Source organism: Silene latifolia, chromosome Y (assembly GCF_048544455.1).
Source record: "Silene latifolia isolate original U9 population chromosome Y, ASM4854445v1, whole genome shotgun sequence".
Taxonomy (NCBI): domain Eukaryota; kingdom Viridiplantae; phylum Streptophyta; class Magnoliopsida; order Caryophyllales; family Caryophyllaceae; genus Silene; species Silene latifolia.
In genome coordinates, this window is record NC_133538.1 from 396,752,834 (window position 1) to 396,759,247 (window position 6,414).

At 42.7% G+C, this 6,414-nt stretch overlaps 1 non-coding gene across 1 annotated transcript; it reads right to left on the minus strand.

The window, feature by feature from the left end:
- Nucleotides 1-373: 373 nt before the first annotated feature.
- On the minus strand, nt 374-480 carry LOC141636777 (small nucleolar RNA R71). The gene has a single exon (XR_012541363.1). It is a non-coding gene; the product is annotated as a small nucleolar RNA R71 (small nucleolar RNA).
- Nucleotides 481-6,414: the final 5,934 nt, after the last annotated feature.

A 6,414-nucleotide genomic window follows, 5' to 3' on the forward strand; every position in this document is an offset into this window, starting at 1 on the left:
CGAGGAAGCGAGTATAGCTAGTCATTCGAGCCGACAAATGAAAACTTATACAAGGGGTTCGAATTACCGGGAGATGCCAGGAAGTTCGAACCAAAGCCTTCTTACATCAACATGGTTGAGAGAAACCGGTTTGGGGGAGTGCGAATGAGGATGCGGCTAAACACATGGAGACCTTTATTGATTCTCGCTTTGCTCCATTCCCCACCAGCGGTGTGACCCGTGACCGATCATGGAGACCATGTTCATCTTCTCCCTTCGTGATGCTGCAAGGGAGTGGTATAGAGATCTGGACCGAGCCGTTCATGGGATTACCGATTGGAATTCATTGGCATTGGCGTTCTACAAGAAGTACTTTTCTGCTTCAAGGACGATCGCTATTAGAGCTCAAATCACGGGCTTTAAACAAGGGCCAGATGAGAATTTCCATGAAGCATGGGTCCGATTCAAGAAGTTTGTGCGAACCATACCGCACCATGGGTTCGAAAAGTGGAGTTTGTGCAATCATTTCTACAATGGGTTGTACGACGATCGATCGAGGGCCATTTTGGATCTTTGCGGCCAATGGAAGATTCGCTGAAAATTTGGGAGCAACCAAGGGGTGGAAGATCATTGACTATCTAGCTACCCACAAGGCCGAGTATGGAAATTCTAGAGGGAACCAGAGGAGAGCTGCTGAATCCTCCTCTGTCGCTGCGCTTGAGGCTCTCACTGCGAGATTTGACAAGTATGAGTTAGGAGGAGCTTCTAAAGGTGGGATGTACCAAGTCAATGCTGTGTCAGACGGTCCTTTCGTCTGTGAAAGGTGTGGAGGTGAGGGCCATGTCTCGAAAAACTGCCCTAGCCCCTTTGAATCTTGTGCTGCCTTTCAACACTATAGGCAGACCAACACCTACTATGAGCCGAATACCCATCCGAACTTGAGTTGGAGGAGCCAAAATGTCCTTAACCCAACTCAAGCTCCGCCGCAGCAACAGCCTTATATACCCCCTCATCAAAAGCAACAACAATATCGAAACCTCCTTATGTGCCGCAGCAAGAACAATCACGAATTCAATTCTCCGAGTCAAGAACTTGTTTCTAAAGGAGTCTCAACCAAGAGAGGCCGGGATGAAGCTACTAGAGAGCCAAATTGCTCAATTGGCTAGCAAAAGTAACACTCGAGCCCCCGGACACTTACCGACTCAACCTGAACAAAAGGAGACCATAAATGCCATCACTTTGAGAAGCGGGTCCACCCTTGATGGTCCTGCCATGGTCGAGGACGCTGTTGAAAAAGATGAGCCGGAAACAAGTCAAGAGAAAGCTTCAACGAACAAATCAAAGAAAAAGGCGTCGCAGTATTGCGATCGATCGATATACCTAGTCGATCGATCAAGCACGGGTTCTGAGAGCTGAATCATACATCTCGATCCGATCGATCGAGGACAGTGGTCGATCGACTGAGATCGCTGCTGATGCTGAGGAATTTCGTCCTTTAATGCCAAATAATCTGCGAGACCACTTGTTTCGGGGTACCACTGTCCCGAAGACTTTAGGACAAGACCCGAGTGCTGATGGGTCAGTCCCGGTCCCGAAGTTCGACCCAATAACGGTCAATGGTTCTCATTTGAGACGATCTGAGGAGGGGTCTAGCTTCAACAAAGAGAAGGTGACGGACTTTCAGCCTAAGTCCAAGGATGTCGGCGCGCGAGATTTGGAGGAGAGGGCCAAGGTACTTCTTACAGCCCCTTACCCGGAGAGGCTAGTGCCGACCAAGGAACAGGTATCTTTCAGCAAATTTGAAAAAGTTATCCGTAGTCTGAATGTACAGGTTCCTTTTCTCGAGTTAGTTAACCAAGTGCCCGCTTATACTAAATTTATGAAACAACTTTTGTCTAAAAAGCGGTCACTTGAGACAGTGCACACTGTCGCACTTACTAAGGAGTCTTGCTCCTATCTGTCTCACACTGCGCCCCATAAGTTAGAGGATCCGGGCAGCTTTTCTGTCCCTTGCAAAATAGGTACCTTCTCAATTGAGAAGGCATTGTGTGACTTAGGGGCTAGCATAAGCGTCATGCCCTTGAGTTTAGCTAGGAAGCTTAAGCTGACCCGTTTTGCTATCACAGACATGACAGGTTCGGATGGTCGACCGATCTGCGGTCGAGCCTATAGAAGTCCTAGAGGACATACCCGTCCAAATAGGGAAGTTTTTCTTCCCTGTTGACTTTGTTGTCCTTGACATGCCTGAGGATGCCCATATACCGATCATCCTAGGTAGGCCATTTCTCGCACACCGGTGCGGTCATTGACGTTGGCTCTGGAACTTTGACCTTCAAAGTTGGGAAACATTCTATCATTTTCGCCCAACCTGCTAAAAAGAAGGACCCCATGTGGCCTGTTACATGTAATACGGTTTCTGAAAAGAAATCGTACTTTGTGCTTCCTGAATTGCCTATCTCTATTACTACTCCTGTGCTAACCCCTCCGCCCCAGATTGGGAGCAAAATGGAGGAAGAATCATGTTGTTTTAGACATTGCGGAGTGGTTTGGGGAAGGATGAGCTGCAGGTCACTCTTGCCGCGACAAAGCCTATCATTCAAAGAGGAGGTCTTGGTTGTCTAAGCTATGGGATTGATGAGGAAGTGGAAGATGAGCCACCAAGGTGAGATGGGGCTGATTTGGATTACGACGATTCCAAGGAAGTCCTTGATTCGGGAGATGACAAAGTTGATCCATCGAGCTCTCAATCGTTGAAGCCGAGAAGGGTGCAACTGATAAGATGAGCACCATTGAGGCTACCTCTAGTAGCCGTGAGCCGACGTGGGCCATACCTTAGCCTTTCTTGATCAACTACTAGTTGATCAAAAGCTTTACAAACATTTTATTGCCTTCGAACAATTTTCTTGCTTTTGTGTGCGCGAAAACTTCGCATTTTCTTTTGTTTATCTAGGATTTTAAGCACTTAAGACATTTTTCTGGGTTTTACGCAATTTTGGGTGCGTATTATTGTGTACTTGCAGGTATTTAGAGCTTGTTAGCTCAAATCATTGAGCAAATACGAAGAAATAAGGAGTACCGCAGTGCTTTCAGTCGATCGACTGGCCATCATGGCCGATCGACTGAGTTGCGCTTTCCAGGAGCTTCTGTTCCTGTTCATCTAGTCGATCGACCGCCCATATAGGTCGATCGACCATAGACATTGCTGTATTTGTTCACGACCTCTCCCCTGCTGTGTTTGGTCGATATGCGGACTTAAGGGAGTTTTCTACTCCACTTTATCTTCCGTCGTTTTATTTATTTCTTCTGATTTTCCCATTTGTGCACAATTTTACCGCTTCATGATTGTCTTTCTCGGTTTTATGCGTGGTTTTTGTCTGTCTTTCAGGTACTTAATGGTAGCACTGCTGGCTACTGAAACCTCCTAGCTCACGCTGGTTTGGGGAGGTTTTCTTTGCTGCGCTTAAAGTCTTGTGAGTTCCTTGCGTCTACTTTAAGTCATATTTTTATTTCATTTCTCGCAAATTCCCATTTCTCTTTTCTTCATTACATGATTTTGCACAATGGGGACATTGTGCGATTTGGTTTGGGGAAGGGTTTTGCGTCGCATATCATTCGCTTGCATTCACGTTTACATTTTGTTTTGCATTGTTTCATTTCATTTCTCTTATACACATCAAAATTAAAAAAAAAAATTCAAAAATTCCCATAAAATGCACGTTTATTTTAGCATATAGGTCGAGTCGAAACGGTAGTATTTCCATGATGATTTTGCATTTGCATCTGTTTTGCCTGAGCCTTGCTAGATTAACATGTTATTAGTAGAATCACTTATGCATATCTACGAGTTTTCGTTAAATTTCTTGCTGGATTTGAGACTTGACTTTAATAATTGGCAAACTACTTATACTTTCTGAGATTTAGAGCCCATAACTGGTGTCATTCATGACCGGTTTATGTAGGAATGTGAGTAGTACTCCTTATGAGACATGTTTCCTTAATTTGCATAAATATGAACTTGATCTACTTAATACCTGTATGCATTCGGTTTGTGGTTTGTTGACACATGTGGTAGAGGTTTTCCTTTATTCATTATGCCCATAAGCTCCACACTGCCAAAAATATCCCTTTTTGTCCCATTTACTACATCCTACATTTAGCCTGTCCTTTGTCAAGCTAGTAGTCTGTGTTCTTGGGATTGTTACCCATTTTTGGTGGCATATGCTCGGTTGAGATGAATGTTGGAAGATGAAGTAAAGAAATATAAAAAAAAAAGAAGAAAGAAAAAAAAAAGATGAAAAAGATTCGAAAAAGAAGAAAAAAGAGTTATGTACTGTTCATAGCAGTCGATCGACTGCCCAATATAGTCGATCGACTGAAGTTCGAGAAAGAAAAAGAAAAAAAAAAAGAAATCAATTCGCATAATTCAATCTTTTATCTTATGGCGATTTTTGCTCCCATGTATTATTCATATTTTATGGGGAGTTAGTTGATTACCTCTATACCTGGAGATTGTGAGATTTGTGCTTGCTATGGCACCGTTTCATTTGTTTTTGAGCAAGAAGAAGGATGTTGCCATGTGGTTCCGTTTTGGTACTAGCTTGATCACCTGTACCTCCACTTTTCCATAAAATGTTTTGCCTCTTCTTACCCACACCTCACATATCCCATATATACCTCGGCATGTGTCATGGTCTTTTGTTGGTAGAATGCATATGTACGGTCATAGAGATCATTTTCATATTCTATTGCTGGCATGTTTTCATAGGTCGTAGTTAGGTGAGAGTCACTACAAAATTAATTCTTTCTATCTTACATATATTCACCTGTACCTATTGAGTGGTTTGAGCGACCCGTGAGAGTCCAAATTGATAAGTCTCTACAATTGGCGGTTCAGCATGTCTTTGACGACTCCATAACTCGTTTGCATGATTCACATTACTAATTGATTGTTGGTTGTGCATTAAATTGGTTTAGGGTTAACAGTTTGCATTTCGCTCTGAGATTGAACTCGTTCCATTAGGTCATTAGATCGAGTCTAGTTCTTGCTTGGGGACAAGCAAGGGTTTGGTTTGGGGAAGTTTGATGCGTGTCTTTTATATGATGTTTTGCATCCCTTTTTACACGCATTTCAGAGCTCATTCATGTAGTTTATGCTGCATTTCTCCCTATTTCCGTCTACTTCCGCATTTTGTACATTATTGCAGAAATGTGAAGAATCCAGCGGAAATCAAGCTAAATCCGTCCCCGAGTATCCTGCATTGCATGTGACGAGAAGTATTTGCTTAAGGAACGAGCTCGGTGCACACTCCAAGGCCCAAAACACAAGTCCACGTGTTTTAAGAAGTCAAGTAGCAGCTCAAGTAGTCGATCGACCATCACCCTCGGTCGATCGACCAATGTTTGGTTCCGAAAGCTCTTTGTTTCTTTGAGGAGCGATCGATCGACCATCCTATCGATCGATCGACCGATCGCTATTCCGACGTGAATTAAAAGACCGTGAATCTTGAAGCCCGTGAAGTTTAGGTTTTGGAATAATTGTTATGCTTGTTTGCTATATAACGTAACACAAACTTTCAGTTCAGGGGGGGAATTTTTATCTAAGTTTCATACAGTAACCTTCAGTTTTTGTTCATTCAAGTAATTAGGGTTTGGAACATCATTTTAGCATTGGATTTCTGTTCTTGTTCTTAATCTTTCCTCTGAAATCTCGGGTTTGGAACATCGTTTTAGCATTGGATTTCTGTTCTTGTTCTTAATCTTTCCTCTGAATCTCGGTATTCTTTCTGCCCTAATTACAGTTTATTGCTTTATTTTCATCATTAGTATAGATTTGCTAGTTAGTATCCCAAAGCCAATTATCGCATTATCGCTATTTGTTATCTACTTTAAGCATGAATTCAGTAATCGTTATTAGTTTTATTGTTGTTTTTACCCTTAGCATGAGTAGCTAATTCTATAGTGCTAGGATGTAGGCGATTTATGGCATAGGCGGCAATAGATCATACACGGACCGTCTCGCGTGTTGGTCGATCGACTGACATTGTAGGTCGATCGACTGACCTCGTAGGGTTTTATATTCGTTTTTGTTGTTTTAATGTTGTATTTAACAAATCGAATGCATGCGACCAGTTAGATACCTAATTTATGATTGACCCATTAGATCGAAAGATAGGGAAAGTTATTTGACCATCAACTAAATCGACTAAAAACGTGCTAAGATCGAAAGATAGGTATAGTTTAGACCGTTAGTCACTTTTCAGGACGAAAGTTAGTATTAGTGACGTTAGGGACCTATAGCGAGATCGAAAGATGCTATTTGTTAAGAGTAGACCGAGAGGACCTCTTTATCTCCCGCCTTACCTATGTTTGATTCAGACCGACTTAGTTTCTTTGCCAAGCTATAATGAACCGACCATCCTAGTACCCTTCTTTTAT